The sequence below is a fragment of the Microtus ochrogaster genome, unplaced genomic scaffold (genome assembly GCF_000317375.1).
Source record: "Microtus ochrogaster isolate Prairie Vole_2 unplaced genomic scaffold, MicOch1.0 UNK169, whole genome shotgun sequence".
Taxonomy (NCBI): Eukaryota; Metazoa; Chordata; class Mammalia; order Rodentia; family Cricetidae; genus Microtus; species Microtus ochrogaster.
Genome location: NW_004949267.1, coordinates 50,201 through 63,300, shown reverse-complemented (window position 1 = coordinate 63,300; position 13,100 = coordinate 50,201). Strand labels below are relative to the sequence as shown.

Here is a 13,100-nt window from a genome sequence, read left to right as displayed (position 1 = left end):
ATAGACCAAGCTGGCCTCAACCTTAAAGAGATTCACCTCCCTTTGGCTCCCAAATGTTGGGATTAAAGGCATGTGCTACCACATCCAGCAGTGTAAAATTCAATGAAGTGTGTGTGTGTGTGTGTGTGTGTGTGTGTGTGTGTGTGTGAAGTCAGCTCAAATATTCAGCCAATATATTTGTTTTCATTTATTTTTCTGTTAATAACTTCTCAGTTAATTAGTTCTCAGTTGTTCTCCTTGGAAGTGAAAAGTATTTGAGAGATAAAGAATTGAATCTTATATTTACTAGATAAACTTTTAATGTACATTATAGGTGTTTCTGGGTATTCGTCACTACAAAATTTGAGGGTTACTGTACTTATGTTTGTTATTATGTATACAATAGATAAGTGTTATTAGGATTTTTGTTTAGAAGTAGATCACAGAATAAATATCACTTTCATGTGCTCTAATAGTGGATACTTATCCTCAGCATTATGTAGAAAATGGTCATAGCTGTGAATGAATAATGATATGCAACTTAATCATTTTTAGTGTAGTGTTTGATTGAATGTATTTCTTGAACTGTAACATTTTAATTAACACAATAAGCAGTTCCTTTATATTCTAACTTCTCAAAGTCATACATTTTTATTATTAAAAGAACCTAGATATAAAAACAGACAATCTGACATTATATGTTGTATTAAAGCATTAGATTTAATGAACAAAAATGTACTTCTAGAACTACAACTAAAATTTAGGTTAGTCATAGCGACTCTTGTATTTCATTCTTACCTTTTATATTCTTATAGAATCAATCATCAGCTTTAGTAATCCCAGTCCTCAAGTTTCTCTGATTTACACAAAAGTTTTATAGTGAACTAACAAGGAATATAAAAGCCAAGTTACCTTGAGAAAAAGATGGGATCCTTTAATTCTAATATATCCAAAGATGATGCCAAAGTACTTTATTCAAAATTAAGTGAAAAATATCCCAGAAACTTTTCAACATAATTATCAGTAGGAACAGAAGGATCCTTTACTTTGAGTAATTGAAATTACCTATAAAATTTGTGAAACCATTTTGAGATTCACACAGTTAAATATAATCTAATATCTACAATTTGTTGATACCAGTTGCTATATGAAATTAAATTTCTTCTTCCTGTGCACATTTTTATTTAGAAAGATGAATTATATATGATCCATATCCCTGTGAGTGTCTCATTAGCACAGCTGTACAGACAAAGTAACAGAATTTAATTCTTACCACAGTATTGCTTTTATGGCCATGGATAAGTCACATTTCTCGGTAAAGTTATTTTCTTATTCATTATATATATATGTATATATACATATATATGTATGTATATGCATATATATATGTATATATATGTATATATATGTATATATATACATATATATATACACACACACATTGTACCATGTGGTAACTATATAAAAAAGAAAATAATGATGAAGTCTGGAGAAATGGCTCAGTGGTTAAAAACACTTCTTGCTTTATCAGAGAACCTGGGTTCCATTGTCAGAACAATGGTGCTTCACAACAACTGTAACTCCAGTTCCAGGGTATCTTATACTCTCTTCTGACTTCTGTGGGCGCCAGGCATACATGTGGTACATAGAAATACATGGAGTTCAGGGGTAGGGATAAAGAAAATACACAAAAAATAAATTAATTAAAAATGTTGGTAGTTTATGTAAGTTAAAAACCAGTAAGTGTTGTCTATTATGCCTTTTGCAGGTATATTTAGAGATTCCCATCTCAGTTAAATATGCATGATCCAGCATTAAGGCTAATAGAATTAATTGATCTGTATTTGATATGTTGTACAAGTGTGCCACCTCTTTCAAATTAAGGAATACATAAAACTTTCCTTCTATCTGAAAATTATACTTTTATTAGATGACAATGGGTATCTTTGGATCACTCATTATGTCCTCTGGTAGGCATTTTTCTCCTAAATTATATTCTTGCATGTAAAGAATAGCAATGCTTCAGTAAAACAGTATTAATGCACTCAATGTGAAGATACTTTATACTTTACTGTTTTCTATCTCAGTAATGAAGGAAGAAGAGTAAGGATACCATGATTGAATACAAGTACCAAATAAGGCAGTTGTCTCAAAAAGCAGTAACTGATTCAGGTCTCATAAAAAAATATTGAGTGTTGAAAAAGAAACATGAAACAGTAATAAAGCTCTCTAAGTCTACTTCTTAAATGAATGTCTTAAGATATTGATAAACAATTTTTAATCATTATATTGAACATGCTTCTTGTATAACTAATATGTGTTTTATGAAGTGTTCTTTGATTTCAAGCAGCCAGAAAGTTTAATTATTACTATTTCATTATCTGACATTATGAGAGTGTCTCTATTTTCTATTTAAATTGGAGTAAAAATTAGCTATGGAGAAAATTACACAACAGTTTAAATGGTTGAGCACTCTGGTTAATGAAGCTAAAACTACATCTCATATATTCTCTAATTCTATGCGTTCTTCTAAACAATATTTGTTTTATGTGTATAAATGTTTACTTTGCATGTATGTGTGTGCATCACATGTGTATAGTGCCTACAGAGGCTGGAACAGAAAATTGTAACTGGAGTTATAACATGTGAGCATTTGAAATTTAGCCCACATATTCTGTAAGAAAAGCCATTTGCTCTTATCTGTTTAGCCATGCCTGAAGCCCCATCTAATTTTATACTTCCAATAATACTTCACTATGTTTACAATATCTTATGCCAAAGTTTCACATTTTTGATAGCGTAATTTTAATAGTATCTAATTCTCTTTAGTCATATTGAGATGGGATTGATAAAATACATACTAAACTCTTAAAACACTGAGAGCTTTCAATCAGTCCTTTCTAACTTTGTATTATTATAGTAATAATTGCTCAGCATTCCTTTCCTTTAGATATTTTACTCTTAGAGCATATTAAATTTGTATGTGTGTGTGTGTGTATGTATGTATGTGTGTGTATTGTAAATACTATAACAGAACCACATAGGTCACTTTTCATATCTACTCACCTATGTTATTTTCTAATACATTTCAACTACCCCAGAAAAAGAACAAGCCATTGCCTCATGTATTAGTCTTTAGTCTCACACACAGTTTATTTTCAAATTCCTCATTATATTACTAATAAACTATTTAAGATATACATACATATCACTATATATACATATATATACAAATATGTATATATTTGTATATATATATACAAATTGTCCACTTAACTTGCCAAATTTAAAATTGTATTACTGGCACATAAAAAAAATCACATTAGTGCACTAGATTTTTCAGGTTTATAGAGTTTTTTTAACAACCAATTTCTAAATGTTAATACCTCATTCAGTTTGTTAATTGCTATATAGCCATAACATAATTTCAAAGAAAAATTCTCTAATATGTTTCAATATCTAATATTGTTAAGAAATTCCATTATGTAAGTATCCAGTTTTGTTAGTTCTTTCAATCTAGCTATTTTAGAGAATAGTTATGTGAAGCTATTTTAAATGGAGTAGATATTTAAGGTATTTCTTCTTATCTAAGACCAAGTAGTCAGCCCTCAGATTATATCATATGCATTAAGATAACATTGTGTAGATTATTTATGTTATATTTGCATGTTTATTAATATGTATGTATTAGGAATATATGAATATTGAAAATATACATAATGAAAGGCAAATGAAGAAATTGATAACATGAATTTAATAGAGACAGAGCAGGGGAGTTTATGATAACAGTCATTGTGAGCTTATAAAAGTGAGGAATTATGTAATTATAGTTTCCAATAATATAGAATTTTATAAAAATTTGAAATAATTAGAAATAAATTAGTTGAAATGAATTTTGAATTTTTGTTATAACCTTTGCAAGTGAGACATCATCTATATTTCAATCTCCATTTTCATGAATTATTGAAAATAGTGCCCACAAATTTCTTCATGTTTTAAAAGATACTTTTGGAGGAATTTAATGTATTTTAGTACAAAAAAATTAAGAATTTTGGTCATGATGAAAATGCAACAAAGACCTAAAGAAATTTTTGTTAACTTATAAGCAAGAGTGCTTCTTAATAGTGACTAAAGATCTACAAAATAGTGTGTCATATGAAAAAGGCATGCAATAAAATTTGTAAATATGTTCTCATATATATATATATACATATACATATATATAATCTGTATTAGGCATATAAATATTTGCTTTTGTACTTAAATCCATAAAATTTAGTACAATGAGAAGAATCATGAACCTTTATTGTTGTGAGTCACTTCTTGAATTTTAAACTTTTTTATTATATTTGTATTTAAGAAAAATATTAAGCCATTACTGAATAATGTTGAACATTGTTTTGTTTGTGTTTAGTCACATTTTATAAAAAGAACTGAACAAGTGTCCAGTTACTACTTTTCTGAAATAGTTTCACACAAAAGCTACCTTTTGTTAATGAATCCATGCTTTAGTCTTATTGTTAGTTGAAAGCTTTGTAACTTTTTTTTGTAACACACTATTTCATTAAATAGTTACAAAGTTATCAAGGGCAGTATTCCATTTCTTATTCCTTTAGTTCAAAATCTGCACCAATTTTCCAGAAACTTAGACTGTTTTTTTTTAAATTTACCATTTATTTTTTTTCTGCCTTCTCACCCACACGTGTGTGTAGTTTGGGCGTGTGTGTGTGTGTGTGTGTGTGTGTGTGTGTGTGTATTTTTTCCATGGTGTATGTGTGAAAGTCAGATGACAACTTGCAGGAGTCAGATCTATCCTTCCACTATGTGGCTTCTGAAGATCAAATTCAGGTTGTCAAACTTGGCAATAGGTGTCCTTACTCTCTAAGGCAACTCAATAGTCTTTGGACAGCTATTATTATTATGTAAAATTATTTCTAGATCATTTGTTGCCTGGAAAATGATGATTATTAATGGTATAACCAATTATCTAAATAGTTTTCCTTTACTCTGGTAGGAAATATGTCAGTTGATATCTACAATTATCTGTCTAAATTTTGTGAAATCCTTTTTTTTCTTATGGTTTCTATGATGTTCTGAAGAAATTTTCTGCAACTGATATACTCCTAATTTAGCTGCAAATTATGTGCAATTGCATATAGGTTTATAATGTGCTTACTAAGAGATATTGTTTAATTCTGTAACATTAGTGCTTACTGGACTGAAATTTGAAATCCCTAGAGCAAAGATATTATAAAACACAATGAAAAGCCATTAACGGGATGCACATTTTGGAGAGATAGCTATGGCAAATGACCAAACATTTTTGTATCTGTTGCTCATGGGTTCCAACCTCCATTCCGTTATCCAGATATGTCACATCCCATCCTTATTATTCACCTCATCTTTCTAATTGAAAGATATAGCTACCTTTCTTCACTTCCTAACTATATAATACTGCAATAATCTTTCCAAAATATTATTGTCTTTGTGTTATACGTTTGATTCTGGAAAATCTTTACTGAGTTTTCATTGAACAATAAGAAACTGAAGAATAAAGAACAGGATGAAGATTTAGATTTTAAATCTTGTCCATGCCACACAGTCCATAGTAAGTAAAATTTTGGAACTTAAGATTCCAGAGTAAAATAAGTTTTCAGAAAAAATTCCAGAGTAAAGAATACTCATATGTAACACTTGATACATGTGTGATCTTAGAAATCTACTCAATTAACCTTATGATATCTCCTTATCAATGAAATGTGGAAAATATTCCATAATTATAAGGATTTCTTAATTATAAACAATACGACTTTGATTAAGATTTTGCATGTATATTATATGATACAAAATGAAAACACTACTTATCCATTTGATAGTTACTGTATCTGTGCTAGCTCAAATTATAAGCTGAACAATAGAGAGTCAAATGTATGCTATCATAGTTTATCAGGCTAACTAGTGTGAATTAGCCTTTATAAACCAGTTTCTCTTAGTATACTAATAAGATGGTAGATAGTGTCTCAATTGAAGGAAGTCAATATTATGCCTAAAACAATCGTGTAGAGGACTTCATCAATTTGTAATAAATAAAACAATCATGATGTTAAATCTGAAATAAACTAGAACGTCATTTATTGTCAACTTAATTACTTGGAATTTTGCTACAGTGAAGTAACCCTCTGGTCATGATCCCACTGGACTCTTGTCATAAGAAAATATATACAATGAGATAGATTAATGTCAAAAATCTATCAAAAAGTATACATCAACCATGAATGAAAATCACAGTTCATATAAGTGCTTAGTAATTGGTTAAAGTATAGACTCCTTTATTTGACATTCATAGTGATTTATTTTTTGGCCTCAGCATTTGTGAGTTTAACTTTTTCTCAAATCTTATGAATAAATCCAAATTCTCATATCATTCCTTGTAATTCAGTATATTTCTTTTATTTAAAATGGCTCAAGATATATTTTAATATTCAAGAGTACATACACCTTTTTGTTCAAGACTTAAGTCACTGACTAGCTCTTTCTTCATTGATCTATGATTCTAGAATCTATGATTCTTTCTTAATCATAGATTATATTTTTGAATGACAGTCTTTTTTAACCTTACTCATGTTTTTTTAATTTCCATAGCTAGAATTATAAGCGTAATAGATATGATCAGCTATTATTTACTCATTTATTCCTTTATACCACCTACTCTAATGTTAAGCTCATAAAAAGGCATGCATTCATGATACTGAATACAATAATGAAAATCATTCATTTAAATAAACACTTAACACTAATATAATGATAACATATATATTTACCAATTTAGTGGTTGCTTTGAAGGCACAGAAATAAAACAAACATGAAAGTTGCTTTAGGAATAGCTTTGAATATAATTTTAAAAAAATATTAAAAAAGAGCATGAGAAACAAAAAAAAGCTATTATAAAAATAGTTTAACACTATCATGTGTAAACTTGATACATCAGTACTATTGACATAAAATATAAAAATCAAGGCTTAAATAGATAAATGGTAGGTACAGCTGACTAGGTATTTGGAGATCTAAGGATAAAATAAAAAGGATGAAAGAAAATAAAAAGAGACATTATGGTAGAACACATGGAATGAAAATAATTTTCAATGATAGAGCTATAAAATTAGGTTTAATGCAAAGGAGAAAGACAACATTTTCAAATTTAAAAATTTTGGTAACACCAATGGTCCAATTAAATAAAATGGTCTATATACAAATTGAACACTAATCAGTGATCAACAGATATGAAGGTTTGTAAAAAATGATTATAATATACTATTCAGTGATAGAAACACCATGCACATAGTATTTAAATAACAGAATGTAGAAGTAAACGTCCTTTTTTTATGACCTATATTGCTGCCCCTGAAAGTTCACTGATGTATGAGATTTTTGAGCTTCCTTAAGAAATGGCTGTTTTATTAATGATCTTCATGGAACTTGCTCATGAGAAGGAAAAGGAAGTGAAAACAAATACTTAGACTGAAAAGCAGTGTTAATATGATGTTAACAAGATGTAGAAGATCTATGGTTTCAACTTATCATGATTCACAGTATTCATATTTAGTTGATTTTTCTGACTATAATGTGATGACTAAATTATCACAGTGAGCAGACTTGGTGACAGTTCTATAATCCCAACCCTGAAGTGCTGACAGAGGAGGCTCCTCACAAGTTCACAGCTGGCCTACCTGCATAAGAAGATACTGGTTAAAAATAAGCATTCAAAAAAGAAAACTAGAGAAATGAAAAACAAAAATCAAATGAATCACTGTGGATTATGCTGAATTATTCATGTTAATTCATTGTCTTTGGTACTGTCCAGAATCTTCTCTCTTCTCTCCTCTGCCCTCCTTTCCTCTCTTCTCATTTCCTCTCCTCTCCCCACCTCTTCCCCTCTCTATTTCTTCATGTATACAAATGCAAACATGCATATACTATACATACAGCCAAGGATGAGTTGAAATTCATTATGTAGCTCATGATAACCTTGAGTATAATACACATGCTTTGGCCTTCAAATAGTAGGATTCCATCAGTATTATACTATTTTTTTACTTATAAGCTGATACTACCATAGTTTAGCATGCTAGCTATCATGAACTAACCTTCATAATCCTGGTTACTACTGACATATTGATAGGATTGTAGTTAAGTGTCTCCATGGAAGGAAACACACAGTATGTCTACATGAATGATCATGCATGTGGCAACACATGGCTGTTTGTTATCAATAAAATGACTATTGGATGTGAGAGAATATTATTTTCTGTTTTCCTTAAAATTTTAACAAAAATTACACTATGATAATAGTATCCTAGATGGAATTCTTCCAAGATGCTGTGCATGTGCAGACCTTCCCTACTTATTGGCAGGAGTAAGAATTGATGGTGCCAAGGATCTGCTAGGGGGAAACTACTACCTCTTCAACTCTCAAAGTCTACCATCTCTGGGAACTCAATTAATGACTTCTAATACCTCTCTAAGAAAAATCCATCACTGGCAACTCCAACCTTTCCAATTTCACTTTACAAACACCTGATCATGTAATCTTTGGATTCCTGCTTCTTTCATTATTCTCTGACATACAACACCTCTTTAATCACCTACTTCTTGAAACCCTATGCTCCCCTCCTCACATCCTTAACAATGTACAGCTCCTGCTTCACTATCTCCCCTACCTACCTACTTGAAAATGGTTTCATCCACTTGCATAATACTGTTACCTCAACTTTTGAAGCACTGTACCCCTTAAAACATCCTGCTAGAAATCCTTGATCACACTGCCTCCAGAATGCCCTAAACACCCTCCTGTGGAAATTCCTCCTCTCAAAATTTCCACTTTCTCTAACCCCTGGGTATCTCCTCATATTATTAATTTTCCATCTCAAGAAATATTTGCTCTCCTAGACATCTGTCCTCCAGAATGTCACACACACACACACCTTATAAACCTGTAATTCTGGGAAGAACCTTCTGCTCAATCCTTCAGGTCATACATTTTGTAGCACACATGATTCTGAAATCTCTGCCCCCGCATAGGGAGCATTCCTTCTACTCTTGTAACTCTTCACCTCACCATGGGTATCTCTATTATCCTTGGGTATCTGAGCTCTTTAAACACTTGAATTTCTCCAGTATGTGGAATTTTGGTCCACACTGCTCCACCCCACCTTCTACTCTTTTATGATATCCGAGAAAACAATATGATATACCTCTTATGAAATTACCAAGTCTTACTACTCCCACTAAAACTGAAAAGAAACATTCTTTGTTTGTTTGTTACTAACAGGGTCTCCTTGTATTTCCACCTCACAAGTTAAACATTCCTCCTGGTTCAGCTTCCTTGGTGGCTAAGACTACAGGGGAAGAATAACATAAAAATCAGCTTTCCCCAAGGTCTCTATTACAGTCTCTAAAGCTTATGTGGTATAAATAAATCATGTTGAGCTTCCTTAAATAGATATATCTTTCTATATTGAGTATATATGTGAAAGACAGTCCAGGATTGGGGAAAATTGAAGAGGGAACTATAACGTTCAGGCTTATAAGCATGCAGAGTCTGTTTCATTATGTATACTTTGTTTTATTTTAGTTTTTTTAATATGATTTCAACATAGTTTCCTTGTTGTCTGGAACTCTCAGTATAACATAGGTGGGCATAGAACTAGTTATGGGAATGAAGCTGCCATCAAGTGGGTAATCTTCCTGTATCCACACTGTGTTCTTGGATTACAGATTTCTGTTATCATGCAGACCTCTAAGATATATAGTGTCCCACAGGACTCTACAACAGGTGGTCAGTGAACATTATTTGAAAAGTAGATTTATTTTCAAAGCCATTGTTCTTAATCTGTTTGGTATTAGGCTTTTTTTCCATTACTGACAAGTTACTGAGAACCCTAAGGGGCATCATTTTACATTGTAAATAGTTTGTCATATATATCATTGCAATTGGAATTTGTGGCTTTAAAACTAAATTACATTTTAAATGCTTGAAAATAGTAATCACAATACTTTTATATGCTACCTAGCTATAATTTTCTTTAAATATCATATTTTTCAAATGAAAATTGTGCCAAGAAAATAGGACTTTATGTTTTCAATTTTTTAATGCACAACTTAATACTTTTTATATGCCCTTCTACATTTAGTTTTTGCTAAGGTATATTTTAGGCAGAAAAGAATCTTAAAGATACATATATACTTCAACCACATTTTGAGGTTCATTCTTAGATGTTACTATTACTAGAAATCTTTATGTTAATAAAGTATATGTACATTAAAACATAGGAACAATATGGAAAATAGAAAGTTAATTTACTCCATAAATTAAAGTTTATATCAACTACTCAAATACTCAATATATTTCATAGAAAAGAGAGACAGAATAAATATTCTGGAGGTAGTGTTAGTGTGGACCACTGCATTCTACTCATGATATGGCAGGACATTCTCAAATTCTCATCAGTTGACTATACATGAGAAGAAAAAGTTTGGACCTTTTGACATTCCATCCAGAAGGGGAGGGGCTCAAGAGGCCCCAGCCCCTGAGAACTTGTAGGAAGTTAACAGTTGCTAGAAGAAAATGAAAATTTTTCTGTAGTAGTGTATATCATGGTAAGTTATCCATTCTATAAATGACCCTTAAACCACACTCCTTTAAATAACCCTTACTAAACTGTCTGGGTAACAAAACCAAAATGTCTTGAATATAGAAGGGAACTATTTGAGAAATGGAAGGAAAAAAGAGAGAGTAGAAGGGGGCAAGAGTGTGCAATGGAATATAAATTTTGATTGTATTCATAATCAAAATACATAAAATGATTTCATGAAAATATAATAATGAAAACCATTATTATGCAGAATTATTTTATGTTAATTAAAACTATTATAATAGCTATAATATTTTATTAGTTTCTTAATTTTAAAACACTAAAAATTTAATATACACAATTATGTGATTGATGATGGAGTTTCATGAGGCAAGGGGAAGAAATATAATAGCTAAACAAGTATGGGTAAAAAACATGAAAGTGGGAAATAATTTCTATTGCTTTTCTCATAGAACATACACAATTGAATAAATGACTAATACTGAGAAAACACTTATCCACTTTATTCAGCGGTTTTATCTGAATAAAATAATGTTTCTTTTTCCCTGGTAATCCTTCATTAATTTTAGTTGCAATTTTTGTTATTTTAAGTTTTCATTCTATAACTTAGATCTTATTACCAAATTACCAGAAGGATTTTAACAAACTATCTCATTTCTTTCATGTATGTTAAATGGGAAAGAACCTGAAAAAGAATTTAAAAGAAGTAATCTGGAGAGGTGAAAGACGTGTGAACAATCCAGATTCCAAATTAGGTAAGTAATTGACGAAGAGGAAATGATGTGCTTTTATTTGGTGCTGATAATGAAGCAAAGAAGAATAATAGTGATCAAGTCATTGCTAAAATGAACAACTGAAGTTGCTCCTCATACTGGGTTGCCTTGTGCAGCCTTGAAAATCAGGTAGATACTTAGTTTTACTCCAAATTGATATGCCATTTTTTGTTGATGCTCATCAGAAACCTTCCATTTCCTAAACATAAAAAAAGGAGGAGTATATTGAGGGCTGGGAGCAGAGAGGTGATAGGAAAGAGACTTGGAGGAAGGCAGGGAGGGGAAACAGAAGTAAGGATGTAAAAACAGAAATAAATGAATAAACTAACAAGTAAATGAAATTCAACAACAAAAGAAAACATAATCTGGTTAAGGAAAATAAGAATGTTTAGACTACTCAAAAGCCACAGAGAAACCCTGTCTCAAAAAACCAAAAACAAACAAAAAAAAACAAAAAAAAGAATGTTTAGACTACTTCTCAATGTTAAATGTTGTGAGTATTAAAATAAAATGTATAGCCGGGCGGTGGTTGCGCACGCCTTTAATCCCAGCACTCGGGGGGAAGAGGCAGGCAGATCTCTGTGAGTTCAAGGCAAGTCTTGTCTAGAAGAGCTAGTTCCAGAACAGGAACCAAAACAAGCTACAGAGAAACCCTGTCTCAAAAATAAAAAAAAAGCAATAAAATAAAATGTATAAAATTCTATCAAAGTATATCTATGAGGCCTGACAGTTTTCAAGGTTATAAAAAGACTTCTCTAAAGTCATGATTGTGGAAGGAAACACTATGTGCAAAGGCCCAGGATATAAAGAATGTGGTATATCTGAAATATTGATGAAAGAATATTTAGTTGAAATTTTTGGCATAGATTGTTTGCTGTAAGCCATAAAGGTCTTTGATTATATTTATTTTGATCATGAAAAGACAACCAGCCAAAACTGAAAAGTAATAAGTTATATCTTAGTTGCTGTCAGGCCAAGGACATCTTAGAAACTCTATATGGAGTTAAGCAAAGGGATTGAAATCGAGGATCACAATTGGCCCTTATGCAATAGTATTATATTTTTATCTAATTTAATTTGCTGCTGTAAATGTATAATGTCCATATGAAAGTGAGCATCAATTAACTGTTTCGTGCTGCACACTTCAGCTGATTGTTCTATGGCCATGTTTAAGGCATTGGCCATGGTTCCTGTTTGAATAAGAGAGGTCGTAGCTACTGCAAGCAAGATCACTGCAGTGTTTTCTGTAGTTATTTCAAAGTCTCCCTTTATTCTAGTGGGACTCATAAGCTCTGTCTTATAATAACAGATAACTTTGGCAATAGGCATCCATAAGAATGCAAGGAATACATACGAAGACTGCATGAGAAGGTTCTTTAGGATTCCAATGGGCATCCAGCATGCAGAGGCTTGTGCAGTTTACATTTGCTGTACTAGCATTGGATAGTAAAAGGAAGAAGGGGTTCTTGACATAGATGGGCATCTGTTGAAAGTAAAGTTTGTTTTTGGTATTGTTTGGATTGAGTCCGCAAATGATTTATTGCCCTTAATGGTTCCATTATGATAATTGCCTCCAGTGTTTATAAACAGGGTTAAGGCCCTTCCAAGAAGAGCTAATACCTATACTCCTTAATGCATTTCACAATATAGAAACATAAGAGTCATTGCCAAATTCCTTTTATGAAGCTACAGTTAC

The 13,100-nt window shown here is 31.3% G+C and overlaps 1 protein-coding gene across 8 annotated transcripts in view; it reads left to right on the top strand.

Moving 5' to 3' along the window:
- The window catches only part of Fam133a (family with sequence similarity 133 member A), a 40,219-nt gene that overhangs the window by 8,383 nt on the left and 18,736 nt on the right, over positions 1-13,100 (top strand). For all 8 annotated transcript variants that reach the window (XM_026778461.1, XM_005372061.3, XM_026778462.1 and 5 more), the window contains one exon: positions 11,314-11,386. The gene's annotated coding sequence lies outside the window, so the exon portion shown is untranslated. The remainder of the gene's footprint in view (positions 1-11,313; positions 11,387-13,100) is intronic.